The 19,826-nt window shown below is 50.8% G+C and overlaps 10 non-coding genes across 10 annotated transcripts; all 10 read right to left on the bottom strand.

The window, feature by feature from the left end:
• Nucleotides 1–1,355: 1,355 nt before the first annotated feature.
• Nucleotides 1,356–1,542, bottom strand: LOC120519815. The gene has a single exon (XR_005631674.1). It is a non-coding gene; the product is annotated as a U2 spliceosomal RNA (small nuclear RNA).
• A 902-nt stretch (nucleotides 1,543–2,444) lies between these two features.
• On the bottom strand, nucleotides 2,445–2,628 carry LOC120519822. The gene has a single exon (XR_005631677.1). It is a non-coding gene; the product is annotated as a U2 spliceosomal RNA (small nuclear RNA).
• A 2,000-nt stretch (nucleotides 2,629–4,628) lies between these two features.
• LOC120519813 lies at nucleotides 4,629–4,820 on the bottom strand. The gene has a single exon (XR_005631672.1). It is a non-coding gene; the product is annotated as a U2 spliceosomal RNA (small nuclear RNA).
• Nucleotides 4,821–7,967: 3,147 nt separating this feature from the next.
• On the bottom strand, nucleotides 7,968–8,155 carry LOC120519824. The gene has a single exon (XR_005631679.1). It is a non-coding gene; the product is annotated as a U2 spliceosomal RNA (small nuclear RNA).
• Nucleotides 8,156–9,065: 910 nt separating this feature from the next.
• LOC120519827 lies at nucleotides 9,066–9,258 on the bottom strand. The gene has a single exon (XR_005631681.1). It is a non-coding gene; the product is annotated as a U2 spliceosomal RNA (small nuclear RNA).
• A 2,033-nt stretch (nucleotides 9,259–11,291) lies between these two features.
• On the bottom strand, nucleotides 11,292–11,481 carry LOC120519816. The gene has a single exon (XR_005631675.1). It is a non-coding gene; the product is annotated as a U2 spliceosomal RNA (small nuclear RNA).
• Nucleotides 11,482–13,514: 2,033 nt separating this feature from the next.
• On the bottom strand, nucleotides 13,515–13,703 carry LOC120519823. Its single transcript, XR_005631678.1, has one exon. It is a non-coding gene; the product is annotated as a U2 spliceosomal RNA (small nuclear RNA).
• A 1,974-nt stretch (nucleotides 13,704–15,677) lies between these two features.
• Nucleotides 15,678–15,865, bottom strand: LOC120519819. Its single transcript, XR_005631676.1, has one exon. It is a non-coding gene; the product is annotated as a U2 spliceosomal RNA (small nuclear RNA).
• A 2,051-nt stretch (nucleotides 15,866–17,916) lies between these two features.
• Nucleotides 17,917–18,103, bottom strand: LOC120519826. Its single transcript, XR_005631680.1, has one exon. It is a non-coding gene; the product is annotated as a U2 spliceosomal RNA (small nuclear RNA).
• A 927-nt stretch (nucleotides 18,104–19,030) lies between these two features.
• LOC120519814 lies at nucleotides 19,031–19,228 on the bottom strand. The gene has a single exon (XR_005631673.1). It is a non-coding gene; the product is annotated as a U2 spliceosomal RNA (small nuclear RNA).
• Nucleotides 19,229–19,826: the final 598 nt, after the last annotated feature.

The raw sequence follows: 19,826 nt of genomic DNA, 5'->3' as shown, positions 1-19,826 counted from the left end.
GAAAATTTTGTCCTGTGACAGGTACCAGACAAGAACTGCATCAGACAAACTGCAGGGACTGCTTGTGGTTTCGGACTTAATAAGGCCACTAAATTTTAAGAGCAGTGTCGACACCCTTCACTCTTACAACAGGCCTTTGTTCACATTTCCTTTGGGACCCATTTTCTAAAAGCAATCTACGAAGTACATGGAACTTAATTAAATTAAGCTAATTACATTAATTAATTAATTCATTAAATTCAACTCAATGCGTCCTCCGGCACAGGCTTCTTTCCCCTCCGTGAGGCTGTCCCTGTTTTATTAAAAGGAAGGTGCTCACCGGAAATACCGACCACCAGGTCGATCCCATTGGATGGGCCAGGCAAACCCCTAGCTTCAACTCTCCTGTTCCCAATCTAGGCTGTCTCCATGGTCCCCAAGGTGGGGGCGTGTCAGTCGTGGAATACTACAGTCTTAGCCAAAGCGTGCCTGAAGCTCCCCAGGTGGCCGGCCTGTCTTGCCCATAAAGTGTTGCAAGTAACATCAGCTTGAGCAGGAGGCTTAGCACACAGACTGGCAGGCGTGACCCCATGTGACATTCCGGCCTGTGGCAGCACACCTTTTGAGACAGAAGGCTGGTCTAGCCCAAAGTTTTGTGGGAAAAACCCTCAGGGTGTAAGACATTGCTTGTCCTGGCTGGTAGAGTGAGTGAGGGGGAGAGGGGACAATCAAGTTGGTGCCCAGGTGTGGCTGTGGGATGGGATTTGGGAGGCGGGAGTGGGCCCAGGCAGGAAGGCGACTTTGACACTATCTCCACACTCCATCCCACTTCGATACCCAAAAAACAAAAGGAGAGCGTCAGTGGCGGTGACCGAGCTAGATATCCCTCGAGACACCGCGTTCACAACTCTTCAGACACCGCGTTCACCTGTTGGAAGTTAGAAGTAGAAAAGGAGAAAGGCACATCCTGTGGCCGCCTGTGTGAACAAGGCCTCGACTTTGAGGCTGCAGCGACATCAGACAGCCTGCAGGTTACGCCGTGTTTCTGGGAGGGCTTAATAAGGCTTCCCTTGCTGGCGGTACAGGCTTGGTGATCCGGCACTACTTCACTCACCCACAGCTTGGCGGCCTTCTAATTCCCGAGGCCTCGCCCCTGACATCTGATGCTGGAAGTACTTCTGGTAATAGCGTCCTACAGACGCATGAACTTTTTCTTAATTAAATCAAATTCAAAACTTCAATTAAAATTGAGTGAGTAATTAATTATTCAGTTAAATAATTAAATCAATCCTGCTGGCTGGAAACTTCTACACTTCCCTCCGCAAATAGGCAATCCCCGCCAAGGCTGCTTGTCTTGTTTTACCACCAATAAAGGAGAAAATTCACCGCTCCTGGAAATTACTACAATACAGGTGATCGTGAACTGGGCCCGAACAAGCCTATTCCATCTCCCTGTTCAAAAAATCAATTTAATATATGAAGGGTCCCCAGATGGGGGCGTGTCAGATATTAAACTGATAAGAACAGATACTACACATGATCTTAGCCAAAAGGCCCGGCGATACCTGCTTGAGCCTTAGCCAGAGTCTTGTCGTCAGCTGCATGGTAAGCATCAACTTGGCAGGAGGAAGCTTGGCTGCCCTGAATAGCGCCGAGGCGTGAGCCATGTGACATTCCACGGCCTCGTGACAAGCGGCCCACCTTGGGCAGGCCTGATACAAAGCCCAAGAGGTTGCCACAGCGGTAGGAAAAACCCTCGGAGTTGTCTTGACTTGAGGTAGCCGATACAGCTGGGAGTGGGAGTGTGAGGGAGAGGACAGTCAGTTGGTCCCTTTGGGTGTTTGGCTCGTGGTGGGGATTTGGGGGCCCAGGAGTAGGCCAAGGCAGGAAGAGGGCGGCTTTGAAACCACCATCTCCACCTCCATCCCCGCCCTAGATGCCCACAAAACAAAGTGGCGGTGGCAACTGAGCTACTCCCTCAGGGCCACCCACGTTCCACACTCTTTAGAACCTGCAGACCACCTATTTGGAGACAGAGATGAAAAGGAAGGCACATCCTGGCCAGCCTGTGTGGGCATAGGCCACCGAACACAGAGGCGCTGCAGCGGCATCAGACCCAGCTGCAAGGACTGCCGTGGTTTCTGGGGCTTAATAAGGCTTCCTGCTAGCGGGGGCGGTATTGCAGGCTTGGTGGAGTCGACACTACTTCACTCACCCCTGACAGGCCTTCTAATTCCAGGCCTAAGCCTGGCATCCTGGTGGAATGCAGAGTACTACAACAATGGCGTCCTACAGAGCTATAGACTTCTTAATTAAGTGATTAAACTAAATTAATTAATTAATTAATTAATTGACTAGTTCATCATTCGAAATCAACGTCTGCTCGGCTGGGGCTTCTTCCCACTTCCTCATAGTGGCCAATCCCCAGCCCATTTTAGCATGCTTGTTTTATACCCAGTAAGAGGAGAGAATTCACACTCGCAAGTGCTGCAGCTCCGGAATTAGATGGTGGGTGGGCGGGCGGCCCTATTCAATCTCCTGTTTCCAGATAATTTAATATATGGACCCCCAGATGAGGGGGCGTATCGAATATTAAACTGATAAGAACAGATGCTACACATGATCTTGGCCAAAAGGCCGGCAGGCCACAACTCCCCAGACCAGCCAGCCCACCGTCTTGCCCATCGTCCGGCTGCATGGTAAGCATCAACAGCGGGAGGAAGCAGCTGCCCTAAGACAAGCCGAGGCGTGACCCTGCTGACCATTCCACGGCCTCGGCGACTAGCGTACATGAGGCCCAAGGCCTGATACAAAGCAAGGGACGTTTGCCACAGCGGCGGAAAAACCACCGAGGTTATTGCAGAAGCTTGAGTGCTTGATACAGCTGGGTGGAGTGGGCGTGGGGAGGGAGGGACAGTCAGTTGGTCCCTTTGGGTGTTTGGCGCTTTCGTGGGTAGGATTTAGGGGAAGCGCGAGGTGGAGCCAGACAAGGAAGAGGGCGGCTTTAAACCACCATCTCTCCATCCCGCCTAGATGCCCACAAAACAAGAAGGAGGCGTCAGTGAAGGCGGTGGCGAGCTAGATATCCTCAGGGCACCACGTTCACAACTCTTCCAGGCTACGTTCACCTGTTGGAGACTGAAGATGAAAAGGAGAGCACATCCTAGGCCTTTTCATAGTAGACAAGGCCCACCGAACCACAGGAGGCGCTACTGGCGACCCATGGAGCCTACCAGGACGCCCGTGGTTTCTGGGAGCTTAATAAAGGCTTCCTGCTAGCGGTACAGGCTTGGTAGTCCCGGAGCACTACTTCCTCACCCACAACAGCTGACCTTCTAATTCCGAACCTCAGCCTGACATCTGTTGGGAATGCAATTTCTAAGCAATAAGTCTACGGTACGCATGAACTTTTCTTAATTAGAGTCAAATTAAAACTAAATTAGGTAATTATTCAGTGACCTTCAATTCATCATTAAATCAATGCTATGGCTGAAAGCTTCTTTCCCTTCCCTCACAAGCCCCGTGTCCCAGCCAAGGCTGCTTGTCTTGTTTATACCAGTAAGGAAAAGTGCGGCTCCTGGAAGTACTGCAACCACCAGTGGAGTATCATTACATTGGGCCAGAGCAGCCCCTCTTCCATCTCCCCTGTTTAAAAATCAATTTATGCCATTACAGATAGAGGCGTATCAAATAATAAACTAGTAAAACGAATACTACGCGATCTTAGCCAGGGGGCCGAAGGCGTCACAGCTCCCCCAGGCCAGCAGCCAGCCCACCGTCTTGCCCTATAGTCAGCTGCATGGTAAGCATCAACTTGGCAGGGAGGCTTGGCTGCTTACAAGACAATAGCGCCGAGGCGTGAACCCATGTGGCATTCTGACCTCGTGACCAGCGACACCTTGGAGCCAGGCCTGATACAAAACCCAGAGGGTTGCTTACTTGGCTGACCTCGGAGTTGTCGCAGGAAGCAGAGTAGCCGTCTGGCTAGGGAGTGGAGTGAAGTGGGGGAGAGGACGATCAGTTGGTCCACTTTGGGTGTTGCATTTCGTGGTGGGATTTGGGGGCGGGAATTGCGTGGAGCCAAAGGAAGAGGGCTGGCTTCAGCCACCATCTCACCTCATCCCCGCCCCTAGATACCCACAAAACAAAGAAAGGAGGCGTCAGTGAAAGGCGGTGGCGAGCTAGATATCCCTCAGAGACACCCACGTTCTAGCGCTGAACTGTTCCACACCTGTTTGGAATTGAAGATGAAAGGAAGGCACATCCTGGCTACGCCTGTGAACTTGGGCTCTGAGCAGCTGTGGCAATCAGACAGCCTGCCAGGACTGGCCTCGTGGTTTCTGGGGCTTAATGGGCTTCCTGCTAGCGGTACAGGCTTGAGTAGATCCGGCCTACTTACTCCCACCCCAAGCGTGCCCTAATTCCAGGCCTGCTTGTCAATTTGATGCTGGAGTACTACAAATAAGCGTCCACAGGCCGCGCATGAACTTTTCTTAATTAGTCAAATTAAACTAAATTAATTAATTAATTAATTAATTATTCAGGGTTAAATAATTAAAATCAATCCTGCTCTGGCTAGAGCTTCTTTCCTTCCCTCATAGTAGGCAATCTGACCAAGGCTGCTTGTCTTATTTTATACCAGTAAAGGAGAAAGTACGCTCTGGAAATTACACTGCAATACCAGGTCGATGGAGTGGGTGAACCGAACAAGCCCCTATTCCATCTCCCTGTTCCAAAAATCAATTTAATATATGTGGTCCCAGATAAGGGGCCGTATCCAGATATTAAACTGATAAGAACAGATACTACACTTGATCTTAGCCAAAGGCGAAGCGTGCCACAAACTCCCAGGCCAGCCTTTACCGTCTTGCCCATGCGTCCTTTAGCTGCATGGTAAAGCATCAACTTGGCAGGAAGCAGCTGCCTAAGACAGTACGCCGAGGCATTGAACCCATGTGACATTCCGCGGCCTGCGTGACAAAAGCGGCCCACCTTGGGCCAAGGCCTGATACAAAGCCCCAAAGGGTTTGCTACAACAGCTGGAAAAACCCTCCCGGAGTTATACGAAACGAGGTAGGCCACAGCTGGGGGTAAGAGATTAGCAGAGGGGAGGGACAGGTGGTTAGCAGACCGCGCCCCCAGATTGTTTTGCGGCTGTGGTGCAGGATTTGGGGGCCGAGGTTAGACCAGGCAAGGAAGGGCGACTTTGAGCCACCATCTCACCTCCCATCCCACGCCCTAATTTTAATAAAAGAAAGGAGGCGTCAAGTAGAAAAGGCGGTGGCCGAGCTGGTGTCCCACTCAGAGGCCACCGTTCACAGCTTTCTTCAGACACCCGCGTTTTCCTATTTGGGGGTGAGATGAAAGGAGAGGCACAAGCCGCCTGTGTGAACAGGCCTCGAGCACAGGCTGCAGGCATCAGACAGCCTGCAGGACTGCTTCGTGGTTTCTGGGGAGGCTTGCTCAGGCTCACTGCTGTGAGTGCCGGCTTGAGTAGATCGACACTACTTCACTCACACCCAGCAAAGCGACTTCTAATTCAAAATTTTCCTTGTATCCTAGCTGGAATACAAGTACTACAAGCAATAAGCGTCTACACAGAGCACGCGCAGACTTTTCTTAATTGAGTCAAAATTCAACTAATTAATTAAATTATTAATTAATTATTCAGATTATAATTAAATCAATCCTGCTCAGCACAGAGCTTCTTTCCCTTCCCTCACACTGGCCCAATCCCCAGCCAAGGCTCACTTTTGTCTTTGTTTATACCAGTAAGGAGAAGAGACACTTTTTACGCTCCACCACAGGAAGTACACAATACCAGGTAGATGCGTGGGTGGGCAGACAGCCCTATTCCATCTCCCCTGTTCCAAAATCAATTTAATATGCTGGGCCCAAGATGGGGACTATCAATGTGATGGAACTTAAGGCTCTACTTGAGTCTTAGCCAAAAAGGCGGCGGTACACAAAACTCCCCAGAGCCCAGCAGCCCGTCTTGCTTATGCGTCAGCTGCGTGCGCTTATCAGCAGCAGAAGCGCTGCCCTAAGACAGCGCCCGAGGCGTGAACCTACGGCATTCCACAGGCCTGTGACAAGCGGCCTGCCAGGGGCCAAGGCCTGATACAAAGCCCAAGGGTTGCCACAGCAGGCGGAAAAACCCTGTGAGTTATTGCGAGAAGCAGGGTAGCCGATACAGCTGGAATTCCGGGTAAGTGGGGAGGAGGGGGACCGTCAGTTGGGTCCCTTTGGGTGTTTTAGGCTCATTAGATTTGGGATTGGGGGCGGGGTGGAACCAGAGCCAAAGGAAGGACAGCTTTAAGCCACCATCTCCACCTCCATCCCGCCCTGAGTAGCACAAGCAAAGAAGAGGCGTCAGTGAAGGCGGTGGCTTGACTAGATATCCTCGAGACACCCACGTTCACAACTCACTGACCTGCGTTCACACCTGTTGGGTGAAGATGAAAAGGAAGGCACATCCTGGCCGCCTGTGTGAGACAGACCTCAGACTTTGCGAGGGCGCTGCAGGTATCAGACAGCCTGCAGGACTTTTAACCCGTGGTTCTGGGAACTTATGGGAAGCTTCCTGCTAGCCATTCCGGCAGTGAGTCCATTTTCTACTTCCTCACCCCGCAAGCTTAGGCGCTACAATTCGACCTGTATCTGGAATGCTGGAAGTACTACAAGCAATAAGTCCTACAGGCACGCATGGTTTCTTAATTAAAGTCAAGTGTCCTTCAAGTCGTGGAATGATGGTAATTCAGTTAAATAAATTAAAATCGTCCTGCTCTTGGCTAGAGCTTCTTTCCCTTCCCACTCATAGTAGGCAATCCCCAGCCAAGGCTGCTTGTCTTGTTTTTTTATACCGTGCAAAAGGAAAGTACGCTCCTGGAAACACACTGCAATACCAGGACTGATCATTGGAGTGGGCTGGAACAGCCCTATTCCATCTCCTGGGCAAAATCAATTTAATAAGATTACAAAGCTAAAGGGGCGTATGAATGTCGGCAAATAGAACAAGAATCTCTACATGATCTGCTGACAAGGCTGGCTGATACCCACAAACTCCCCAGGCCAGCCAACTGCAGTCTTGCCTCGTCCGGGCTGCGCCCGTGGCATCAACAGCGGGAGGAAGCTTAGCTACTTTCGGAGCCAGCATGAGAGCGTAGACCCATGCATGACCTTCCACGGCCCTCGTGACCAGCGTACCTTGGAACCAGGGCCTGATACAAGCCCAAAGGTTTTATGGCGGAAAAAACCCCTCGGAGTTGTACAGCAGAGTAGCGATACACAGCTGGGGTAGGGGTGGGCGTCGGGGAGAAGGACAGATGAGATTTAGGTCCCTTTGAATTCTTTTAATCGTGGTGGGATTTGGGGGAGGCGGGGCAGACCAGGCAAGGAAGAGGACGGCTTTAAACCACCATCTCCGCATGCATCCCGCCCCTAAGTACACAAAAAGAAGGAGGCGTCAGTGAAGGCGGTGGCGACTATAGATATCCTCGAGACACCCGCGTTCACAACTCTTCAAACTACGATTCCACACCTGTTGAGATTAGAAGATGAAAGGAAGGCACATCCTGACCCGCCCTGTAGACAAAGGCCTGAGGAACACAGAGGCGCTGCGCCTTGTCAGACAGCCTACAGGACTGCCGGTTTCTGAGACTTATACAGGAAGCACCACCAACTGGCGGTACAGGCTTGGTAGTCGACACTGCTTCACTCACCCCACGAAAGCAGCGGCCTTCTAATTTCCGAGCCTGCCCCAACATCCTAGCTGGAATGCTTTGGAAGTACTACCAGCTTAATACGTCCTACAAGCCACATAGACACCTCTTAATTAAATTAAATTCGCTAAATTAATTAATTAATTAAATTAAAATTTAATTCAATTCATCATTCAATCAATCCTGCTCTGGCTAGGCTTCTTTCCCTTCCCTCTATAGTAGGCAATCCCAGCCAAGGCTGCTTGTCTTGTTTATACCAGTAAAGGAGAAAGTGCACCGGCTCCTGGAGTACTGCAATACCAGATTCGATCGTGGGTGGGCGAACAGAAGCCCCTATTCCATCTCCCTGTTCCAAAAAATCAATTTAATATATGGTCCCCAAGATGAGGGGGCGTGTCGAATAATAAACTAGTAAATAGATACCACTTGATCTTAGCCAAAGGCGAAGATGCCACAAACTCCCCAGGCCAGCCAGCCCCACCCGTCTTGCCCATGCGTCCAGCTGCATGGTAAGCATCCAACTTGGCAGGAGGAAGCAGCTGCCTAAGACCAGGACGCCGAGGCGTGAACCCAGCCAACGACATTCCCGCGACCTGCGGCAAGGCAGGCCTGCCAAGGGCCAGGCCTGATACAAAGCCCGAGGTTACTTTCCCCTGTAGCGGCTGACGCCCTGCGGAGTTGTCTTGAGGCTTGAGGTAACCCGATACAGCTGGGAGGTAAAGGGGTAGGCGTGGGGAGGGACAGTCAGTTGGTCCTTTGGGTGGCTTCGTGGTGAGCGGTTGGGGGAAGTGAGAGTGGAGCCAGGCAGGAAGAGGCCAGCTTTCGCTCCACCATCTCCACTCTCCCGCCCTAGATACACAAACAAAGGCGTCAGTGAAAGGCGGTATGACTAGATCTCCCTCAGACACCACGTTCCACAGCTTCTTCCAGGCCACCACATTTCACCTGTTGGAGATTGAAGATGCTGAAAGCCTCCCTGTGGCTGCGCCTGTGTGACCAGGCCACCGAACACAGGGCGCTGCGGCATGGAATAGCCTACAGGGCCTAGCCCGTGGTTTCAGGAAGCTGGAAAGCACTGGCGAGGTACAGGCTTGGGTCGTCCGACCTGCGCCTCCCACCTGCGCCGTGGCCCCTAATTTCCAGGCCTAAGCCTGACATCTGGAATGCAGGTGCTACTAGAAGCAATAAGTCTACAAGTACATAGACTTTTCTTAAAATTAGGTCAAATTAAACAAATTAATTAATTAGTGGTAGGTATTCAGTTAAATAATTCTTTAAAATCAATCCTGCTCTGGCTAGGCTAACCACTTCCCTCATGGTAGGCCAATCCCCAATGAGGCTGCTTGTCTTGTTTTATACAATGCGGGAGAAAGTGCATTCTGGAGATACTGCAATACCCGGGTCGATGTAGGTGGGGGTGGGCAGGAGCAAGCCCCTATTCCATCTCCCTGTTCCAAAATCAATTTGAATATATGGTCCCCAGATGGGGGCGTATCAGATATTAAACTGATAGGCACAGATACTACACTTGATCCTGGCCAAAAGGCCGAGAAGCGTGCCACAAACTCCCCAGGCCAGCCAGCCCACCCAGATGCCCCATAAATCAGCTGCATGGTAAGCATCAACTTGGCAGGAGGAAGCAGCTGCCCTAAGACAAAAGCGTGAGCGTGAACCCATGTGTGACGACACCACAGCCTACCGTGACCAAAAGCGGCCCACCTTTGGAGCCAAGGCCTGATACAAAGCCCAAGGGTTGCCACAGCGGCCGGAAAAACCCTTTCCGAGTTGTCGCGAGAAGCGGTGGCCGATACAGCTGGGAGTGGGAGTGGGCGTGGGGAGGGAGGGGACGATGATTTAAATTACTTTGAATTCTGTTTTGGCTCGTGGTGGGATTTGGGGGAGGCGGGAGGTAGACCAGGCAGAGGCTGACACAAACCACCATCTCCACCTCCATCCCCGCCCTAGATGCCCACAAAACAAGAAGGAGGCGTGTTGAAAGGCGGTGGCGAGCTAAAGATATCCTCGAGACACCGCGTTCACAACTCTTCGAACACCACGTTCACACCTGTTTGGAGATTGAAAGGAATGAAAGGAGAAGGCACATCCTGGCCATACCTGTGTGAGACAAGGCCTTCCGAACACAGAGGCGCTGCAGCGACATCAGACAGCCTGCAGGACTGCTTCGTGGTTTCTGGGCTTAATAAGGCTTCCTGCTAAGCGGTACAGGCTTGGAGTAGTCCGACACTGCTTCACTCACCCCACAACAGCGGCCTTCAATTCGAGCCTAAGCCTGACATCTGTTGAGCGGAAGTACTACAAGCAATAGCGTCTGAGCTTGCATGAACTTTTCTGTAGTGAAGTCAAAATTAAACTAAATTAATTAATTAATTAATTAATTATTCAGTTAAATAATTAAATCAATCCTGCGCCACGGCTGAAGCTGCTCCATCTGTAGGCAATCCCCAGCCAAGGCTTATACATCTTGTTTATACCAGTAAAGGAGAAAATTTTGGCTCACCGTGCTACCAATACCAGAATTGATAAATTATGGGTATGATTCGACAACTTATTTATCTCCCTAACATCAATTTATATATGGTCCCCAGATAGGGGACGTATCGAATATTAAACTGGAAATGTTTTGATACTATGAGTCTTGTAAAAGGCCGAGAAGCGATGCCACAAACTCTCCCAGGCCAGCCAGCCCACCGTCTTTATCGTCAGCTGCATGGTAAGCATCTGGCAGAGGGAAGCAGCTGCGCCTAAGACTTGGCAGGCGTGGAGCCATAGGCATTCCGCGACCTGCATTGTTAAGCCCTGCTGGAGCCAAGGCTGATACAAGCCCAAGGGTTGCCTAGCGGTAGGAAAAACCCACCAGTTGTCTTGGGAAGCGAGGTAGCGATACAGCTGGGGAATTAAATTGGTGGGGGAGGGAGGGGACAGTCAGTGGTACTGGGGTGTTTGGCGCTCGTGGTGGGATTTGGGGCCGGGGTAGACCAGGCAAGGGAAGAGGGCTGGCTTTAAACCACCATCTCCACCTCCATCCCGCCCCTAGATACACACACAGCCAAGGCGTCAGTGAAAGGCGGTGGCCGAAGCTAGATATCCCTCCGGGCCACCACACGTTTCACAGCTTCTGACACCACGTTACACCTGTTGGAGATTGAAGATGAAAAGGAGAAGGCATCCTGGCCGCCTGTGAACAATTTTCTGAAACTGAGGCAGCATCGGAGCAACCTGCAGGACTGCTTAAAATTGAAAGTTTCTGGGAGCTTAATAAAGGCTTCCTACTAGCCCGGTACAGGCTTGAGTAAGTCGACACTACTTCACTCACCCCACAACAGCTGACCTTCTGGTATTCCGAGCCTCGCTGACATCTGTTGGAATGCTGGAAGTACTACAACTTAACCAAGCATCCTACAGGCATGAACTTTTCTATTGGTAAGTCAATTAAACTAAATTAATTAATTAATTATTATTATTCAGTTAAATAATTAAATCAATCCTGCTCTGGCTGAGCTTCTTTCCCTTCCCTCATAGTAGGTAATCCCCAGCCAGGCTGCTTGTCTTTATTTTTATACAATGCAGGAGAAAAGAAATTCACGCTCTGGAAGTACTACAACTTTAGGTGAGCAAAATTGGGTGGACGGAGCAAGCCCCTATTCCATCTCCTGTTTCCAAAATCATTTAATATATGAATTTTGAATGGGAACGTATCAGATATTAAACTGATAAGAACAGATACTACACTTGATCTTAGCCAAAAGGCGAAGCGTGCCACACGACTCCCCAGGCCAGCCAACACCGTCTTGCCATGCGTCCAGCTGCATGAGCTAGCATCAACTTGGCAGGAGGAAGCAGCTGCCCTAAGACAAAGCGCCGAGGCGTGAACCCATGTGACATTCACGGCCTGCAATGGCATTTGCGCCGAGCGGAAGCCTGGTGTTCTGGCTTCAGGGTTGCCTGGCGGAAAAACCTGGGTTGTGGAAGCGGTAGCGATACAGCTGGGGGTGAGGTGGGGCGTGGGGGACAGTCGGATGATCCCTTTGATTGTTTTGGCGCTTCGTGGTGGGATTTGGGGAGGCCCGAGATTGTAGACCAGGCAAGGAGGGGCGGCTTTAAAGCCACCTCTCCACCTCCATCCCCGCCTAGATGCCCCACACACAAGTAAAGAAGAGGCGATCAGTGAAGAAGCGGTAGGCTGAAATATCACTGAGCCTGCGTTCACAACTCTTCAGACACCAGCGTTCACACCTGTTGGAGATTGAAGGTAGAAAGGAGAAGGCATCTGACCCCACGCCCTGTGACTAAAGGCCCTCTGAACACAGGGCTGCACATCGGACCAGCCTGCAGGACTGCCCGTGGTTTTCACCCTGGGGCCCAATAAGGCTTCCTGCTAGCCGGTACAGGCAGTGGAGTCGACACTACTTCACTCACCCCACAGCAGGCCTTCTAATTCCGAGGCCTGCCTGTCTGTTGGGAGTACTGAGTACTACAAGCAATAGCGTCCTACGAACGCATGAACTTTCTTAATTAAGTCAAATTAAACTAAATTAATTATTAATTAATTGAGTATTCAGTTAAATAATTAAATCAATCCTGCTCTGGCTAGAGCTTCTTTCCCTTCCCTCATAGTAGGCAATCCCCAGCCAAGGCTGGCTTATGCTTGTTTTTATACCTGGCCGGAGAAATTGCACGGCTCCTGGAAGCCTTTGCAATACCAGATTAGATGGAGTGGGTGAGCTGGGAATGACTATTATCTCCTGTTCCAAAAATCAAATTTAATATACTGATTACAGATAGGGGGCATTATCAGTATCATAAGCGATAAGAACGAATACACTTGATCTTAGCCAAAAGGCGGCGGAAATACACAACTCCCCAAGGCCAGCCAGCCCCGCGTCTTGCCCATAAATCCCGGCTGCTTTGGTAAGCATCAACGGCAGGAGGGAAACGTATGCCCTAAGACAAAGCGCCGAGGCGTGAACCCCATATGGAAGCATTCCCGCGACACCAGTGACAAAAGCGGCCCACCTTGGAACCAAGGCCACACAATTACAAAGCAGAGGTTTACTTCACTTATGGCGGAGAAAAACCCACCAGGAGTTGTCTTGCGAGAAGCGGGTAGCTTGACCAGCTGGGAAGTGGAGTGAAGTGGGGAGGGACAGTCAGTTGTGGTCCCTTTGGGTGTTTGGCTGGCTCGTGGTGGGATTTGGGGGAAGCGGGGGGTAGACCAGGCAAGGAAGAGGGCGGCTTTAAACCACCATCTCCACCTCCATCCCCGCCCTAAGTACCCACAAAACAAGAAGGCATTCAGTGGCAGGTGGCGAGCAGATATACCAGAACTGCGTTCTGTATCGCCTGAACACCACCGTTCACACCTGTTGGAGATTGAAGATGAAAAGGAGAAGGCACATCCCTGGCCCTTACAACAATGAAGACAAGGCCTCGAACAGAAACAGCGACATCAGAACAAGCCGGACTGCTTTGTGGTTTCTGGGAAGCTTAATAAGGCTTCCTGCTTGCTAGCGTTACCAGGCGAGTAGTCCGACACTACTTCACTCACCACCCACAGCCGCCTAATTCGAGGAACCTGCTTTGACATCTGTTGGAATGCTGGAAAGTACTACAACAGCCGTCCCGAGCATGAACTTTTTCTTAATTAAGTCAAGTGAACTAGTGTTAATTAATTAATTAATTATTCAGGTTAAATAAATTAAATCAATCCTGCTCTGGCTAGAGCTTCTTTCCCTTCTCCCTCATAGTAAGGCAATCCCCAGCCAAGGCTGCTTGTCTTATTTTATACCAGTAAGGAGAAAGTGCACGCTCCTGGAAGTACTGCAATACCAGGTAGATGCGTGGAGTGGGCAGACAAGCCCCTATTCCATCTCCTGTTCCAAAAATCAATTTAATATATGGTCCCCAGATAGGGGGCGTATCGAATATTAAACTGATAAGAACAGATACTACACTTGATCTTAGCCAAAAGGCCGGCGATGCCACAAACTCCCCAGGCCAATGGCCCCACCGTCTTGCCCATCGTCTAAGCTGCACCGTACGCTTATCACTTAGCAGGGAAAGCAGCTACCCCAAACCATGCCCAAGCGTAGACCCATACTTGGCCATTCCACATGGCCCTCATGTACTTGGCAGCCTGCTTGGGCCAAGGCCCCTTCACAAGCCAAGGGTTGCCACAACAGCCCGGAGAAAAACCACTGGAGTTGTCTTGGAGGCTTGAATTGTGATACAGCTGGGAGTGGGGTGGGCGTGGGGGAGGGACGGTCATTCAGGTCTGCCCCCCCCCGGGGTGTTTGGCTCGTGGTGGGATTTGGGGGAGGCGAGGGTGGGCCAGGCAAGGAAAGGACGGCTTCGCTACCATCACACTCATCCCTTCGTGCCCACAACAAAGAAAGGCGTCAGTGGCCGAGCTAGATATACTCAGGGCACACGTTTCCGCTCTTCAGACTTTACGTTCACCTGTTGGAGGTAGAAGGGTGAAAAGGAGAAGGCACATCCTGGCATTTTTCTGTACATTTCAAGAGGCCCTGAGCACAGAGCTGCAGCATCAGGCAGCCTGCAAGGACTGCTTAAATGGATTCAGGGCTTAATAAGGCTTCACTAGCCCGGTACAGGCTTGGTGAGTCGACACTACTTCACTCACCCCACAACAGAGGCCTTCTAAATTCCGGGAGCCTAAGCCTGACATCTGTTGCAGTCACACGATACACTACATTGTAAGCGTCCTACAGACGCGCGTAGACTTTCTATTAAATTAAATTAAGCTGGTAAATTATTCATTAATTAGTATTCGATTAACTCATTAATCATACTGCTCTGGCTGAAACTTCTTTCCCCTTCCTCGCGTAGGCAATCCCAGCAAGGCTGCTTGTCTGTTTTGCCTGTGGAAAGTGCACTTCACATAAAATACAAGCTTCCAAATTAATCATGCGGGTGACATGAGCAACCCCTAATACATCTCTATTCCAAAATCAATTTATCTGCGATTCTACAGACAGGGCGTATAGAGTGTAAAACTGATAAGAACAGATACTACACTTGATCTTGGCAAAGGCCGGCATTACACAAACTCTGACCCAACCCAAGCCCCACGATGCTACTTTACATCGCGATAAACACGTGCACATCAACTTGGCAGGAAGGCAGCTACCTCTGGGCTTCTGGCACGTGAACCGTAGCAGGCATTTTGACCTGTGACAAAAATGACCCACCTTGGGCTAGGAGCCTGTCCCAAAGGCCCAAGGGTTGCCCTGCTGGCCGGGAAAAACCCTGGGGTTGTCCCGGAAGCAGTGATACGGCTGAAGGGTGGGGTGGGGGGGAGGGAGGGCAGTCAGTTGGTCCTTTGGGTGTTTGGCACTCAGTGGTGGGGGTTGGGAGCCCGATGGGCAGGAAGGGCGGCTTTGGCCACCATCTCCACCTCCATCCCACGCCCTGGTGCCCCAAGCAAAGAAGAGCGTCAGTGAAGGCGGTGGCGAGCTAGATATCCCTGGGAACACCCGCGTTCACAACTCTTCAGACACCCGCGTTCACTGTTGGAATTGAAGATGAAAGGAAGAAAGCACATCTGGCCCATGCTGTGAGCAAGGCCTCAGAACACAGGGGAGCTGCAGCGGCATCGAGCAGCTACCGCAGGACTGCCGTGTTCTGAAGAACTAACCAGGGCTTCCTGCTTCCAGGCTGGGCTTGGTGGGTCGACACTACTTCACTCACCCCAACAGCGGCCTTCTAATTCCGGCCTCGCTGGCCTCCTGTTGGAATGCTGGAAGTACTGAAATAGCCATCTACAGGCATGAGCACCAAATGGGAGAATCCAGGTAAAGCTAAATTAATTAATTAAATTATTAATTAGCTAAATTAAATCATTAATCAAATCTACTCTGCAGCTGAAACTACTGCTCCCTCATAGTAGGCAATCCCAGCCGAGCTGCTTGTCTTGTTTTTATACCAGTAAAGGGAGAAAGTGCACACGCTCTCCTGGAAGTACTGCAATACCAGATGCGATCGCGTGGAGTGGGCCAGACAAGCCCCTATTCCATCTCCCTATTAAAAATCAATTTAATATACCTAGATTCCCAGATAGGGGCGTATCAGATATTAAACTGATAAAGAATGAATACACATGATCTTAGCCAAGGCGGCGATGCCAAACTCCCCAGGCCAGCCAGCCCACCGTCTTGCCCATCACGTCAGCTGCACGCCGTACGCTTATCAACTTAACTGGGAGGAAGCGCTGCCCTAAGACGAAAGCGCCCGAGGCGTGAACCCATGTGACATTCCAGCTTCGCGTGACAGCGGCCACCTTGGAGCCAAGGCCGATACAAAGTAGGGTTGTTGCCTGGCGGCGGAAAAACCCTGGGTTGTCGCGAGGAAACAGGTAGCCGGCCACAGCTGGGAGTGGGGTAGGCGAGGAGGGGGTGCGTGGGTTGGTCCCTTTGGGTGTTTGAAATTGGTGGGATTTGGGGAGGCGAGGGGTGAACCAGGCAAGGGAAGAGGGCGGCTTTAAACCACCATCTCTCCACTCATCCCACGCCCTAGATGCCCACAAACAAAAGGAAGGCGTCAGTGAAGCGGTGGCAAACTAAATATCCTCGAGACACCGCGTTCACAACTCTTCAGGCCTGCGTTCACACCTGTTGGAGAATTAAGGATGATAAGAAAAGGAGAAAGGCATAGGCGTATTACAGCGCGAACCGAAGCCCACCAACACAGAGGCGCTGCAAAAGCGACATCAGACAGCCTGCAGGACTGCCCGTGGTTTCTGGGAGCTTAGGCTTCTATACACACTGGCGGTACAAGTGATGCCGTCGACACTACTTCACTCACCCCACAACAGCTGACCTTCTAATTCCGAGCCTGCGCCTGACATCTGTTGGAATGCTGGAGTACTACAAAGCAATGAAAATTCTACAAAGGCCGCGTGAACTGCAATTAGGTCAGTCAAAGCTAAATTATTAATTGGTGTTAAGTGAGTGAGTTAAATAATTAAATCGTCTATATACTGGCTGGAAGCTTCTTTCCCTTCATATGGTGACACGGAATACAACTAGGAAACAATACGTCTTTGTTTATACCGAGATAAAAAGGAAAGTGCAGCTCCTGGAAATTTTACCAATACCAAATTGATCATTGCGATTACGTTGAGCAAGCCCCTCTTCCATCTCCTGTTCAAAATCCAGTTTAATATATGATTTAAGGTAGGGTAGTATCGAATCAATAAGCTAGTAAGAACAAATCTACCATGATCTTTAACAAAGGCCGAAGCGTGCCACAAACTCCCCAGGCCAGCCAGCCCACCGTCTTTGCCCATCGTCAGCTGCATGGCAATCAACTTGGCTTAGGAGGAAGCAGCTGCCCTAAGACAAGCGCCCGAGGCGTGAACCCATGTGACATTCCCGCGACCTCGTGACAAGCGGCCCACCTTGGGAGCCAAAGAGGCCTGATACAAAGCCCAAAGTTTTACTAGCGGAAAAACCCACCGAGGAGTTGTCGCGGAAGCAGGTAACTTGTCCACAGCTGGGAGTGGGAGTAAATGGGGAGAGGACAGTGGAGTTGATTCCCGGGTGTTTGGCTCGTGGTAGGATTTGGGGGGCGGGGGTAGACCGAGGCAGAAGGACGGCTTTAAGCCACCATCTCCGCCATCCCGCTTCGATACCCCAACCAAGAAAGGCGTCAGTGGCGGTGTGAGCTAGATATCCTGAGACACCGTTCACAACTCTTCAATTTCCGTTCCACACCTTTCATGGAATTGAAGATGAAAAGGAGAAGGCACATCCCTGGCCACGCCTGTGTGAACAAGGCCTCTCGAACACAGGGGAAGCTGCAGCGACATGAGCCTGGCCTGCAGGACTTTAGCCCAGGTGGTTTCTGGAGGGCTTAAGGCTTCCTGCTAAGCGGAGTTACAAACTTGGGTCGTCGGCCTACTTCCTCCCACCCCCTAACAGCCCTTCCTAATTCCAGGCCTCACGCCCCTGTATCTAATTTACTGGAATGCTGGAGAGTACTTACGGCAATAGTCTACAGGCATATGAGACTTTCTTAATTAAGTGTTCAAACTAGGTATTAATTAATTAATTAATTAATTCTTCCAGTTAAATAATTAAAATCAATCCTGCTTTCTGGCTAGGCTTCTTTCCCTTCTCCCTCATATAGTAGGCGATCCCCAGCCAGGGCTGCTTGTCTTGTTTTATACCAGTAAAGGAGAAAGTGCACGGCTCACAGATGCTGCAATACCAGGTGGTACGTGGAGTGAATGGGAGCAAGCCCCTATTCCATCTCTGTTTAAAATCATGATTTTAATGCCATTCCCCAAATGAGGACAGCTATCAGATAATAAAACTATTGTTTCCAGATACTACACACTTGATCTTAGCCAAAAGGCCGGCGATCACCACTAAACTCCCAGGCCAGCAGCCAGCCCCGTCTTACCCACTCCGATGCTTCATGAGTGGCATCAACTTGGCAGGAGGAAGCAGCTGCACAAGACCAAGCATGAGGCGTGATGAACCCATGTGACATTCCACGGCCTGGTGGTCGCGAAGCCACGCGGAACCCAGGAGCTGATGCAAGCCAAGGGTTGCTAGCAGTAGGAAAAAGCCTTCCAGGTTGTCTGGGAAGCAGGAATTGCTTGATACAGCTGGGAGTGGGGTGGGCGTGGGAGGGAGGGACAGTCAGTTGGGTCCTTTGAGTGTTTGGCTCGTGTGGTGAAGGATTTGGGGCCCGGGGTAGGCCAGGCAAGGAAGGGGCGGCTTTAAACCACCATCTCCCACCTCCATCCCGCCCCTAGATGCCCACAAAAGCAAAGAAGGCGATGGTGAAGAAGCGTGGCAGAGCTGAATCCCTGGGGCACCCGCGTTCACAACTCTTTGAACTGTTCCACACCTATTTGGGGTGGAGATGAAAAGGCACGTATCTACAAGCCATATGGGCAAGGCCTGTGAACACAGAGGCTGCAGCGACATCAGAACGGCCTGCAGGACTGCTTGCGTGGTTTCTGGGAGCTTAATAAGAGGCTTCCTGCTAGCTGGTACAAGAGCTTGGTAAGTCTAAATTTCACCCCTCCACCCCAACGGCCTTCCTAAATTTCGAGCCTAGCCTGACATCTGTTGGAATGCTGGAAGTACTACAACTATTAGTCCCTGCAAGACGCGCGCAGACACTAATTCAGTCCAAGAACAAACTAAATTAATTAAATTAAAATTAATTTAATTCTTCAGATTCATCATTAAATCAAATCCTCTCTAGCTGAGCTTCTTTCCCTTCCTCATAGTGACAATCCCAGCCAAGGCTGCTTGTCTTGTTTATACCAGTAGGAGAAAGTGCACACGGCTCCTGGAAGTACTGCAATACCAGGTCGTCGTCTGGGAATTGGAACCGAACCGGCAGCTATTCCCATCTCCTGTTCCAAAATCAATTTAATATATGGCCGTTCCCCAGATAGAGGGCCGTATCAGATATTAAACTGATAAAGAACAGATTACTACACTTGATCTTAGCCAAAAGGCAGAAGCGTGCCACAAACTCCCCAGGCCAGCCAGCCTGCGTCTGCCCATGCGTCAGCTGCATAGGTAAGCATCTAGCTTGGCAGGAAGGAAGCAGCTGCCCCTGGAACCGCTGAGGCGTGAACCCATGTGACATTCCACGGCCTCATTGACAAAAGCGACCTGCTGGAAGCAGGCCCGCGATACAAAGCCCAAGGGTTGCCTGGCGGAAAAACCACCGGGAGTTGTCTGCGAGGAAGCAATTGCCCGATACAGCTGGGAGTGCGTGGGAGAGAGGACAGTCAGGTTGTGATTGCCAGTGTACTGGCGCTTCGTGGGTAGGATTTGGGGAGGCGGGGAGTAGACCAGAGCAAGGAAAGGGCGGCTTTAAACCACCATCTCCACCTGCATCCCCGCCCTGGGTACCCCTGCAAAAGCAAGAGAGGCGTCAGTGAAGAAGCGGTGACGAGCTAGATATCCCTCGAGACACCACGTTCACAACTCTTCAGACACAAGATTCACACCTGTTGGAGATTGAAGATGAAAGGAGAAGGCATCCACAACCCGCCTACCTGTATGAACAAAGCCTGTTTAACAACCCCCCGGGGTTTTCCTTTTTTTGGGGGGGGGG

Source organism: Polypterus senegalus, unplaced genomic scaffold (assembly GCF_016835505.1).
Source record: "Polypterus senegalus isolate Bchr_013 unplaced genomic scaffold, ASM1683550v1 scaffold_1712, whole genome shotgun sequence".
Classification (NCBI taxonomy): Eukaryota; Metazoa; Chordata; class Cladistia; order Polypteriformes; family Polypteridae; genus Polypterus; species Polypterus senegalus.
Note: the sequence above shows the minus strand (reverse complement) of the source record. Positions and strands in the feature narration are given on the sequence as shown.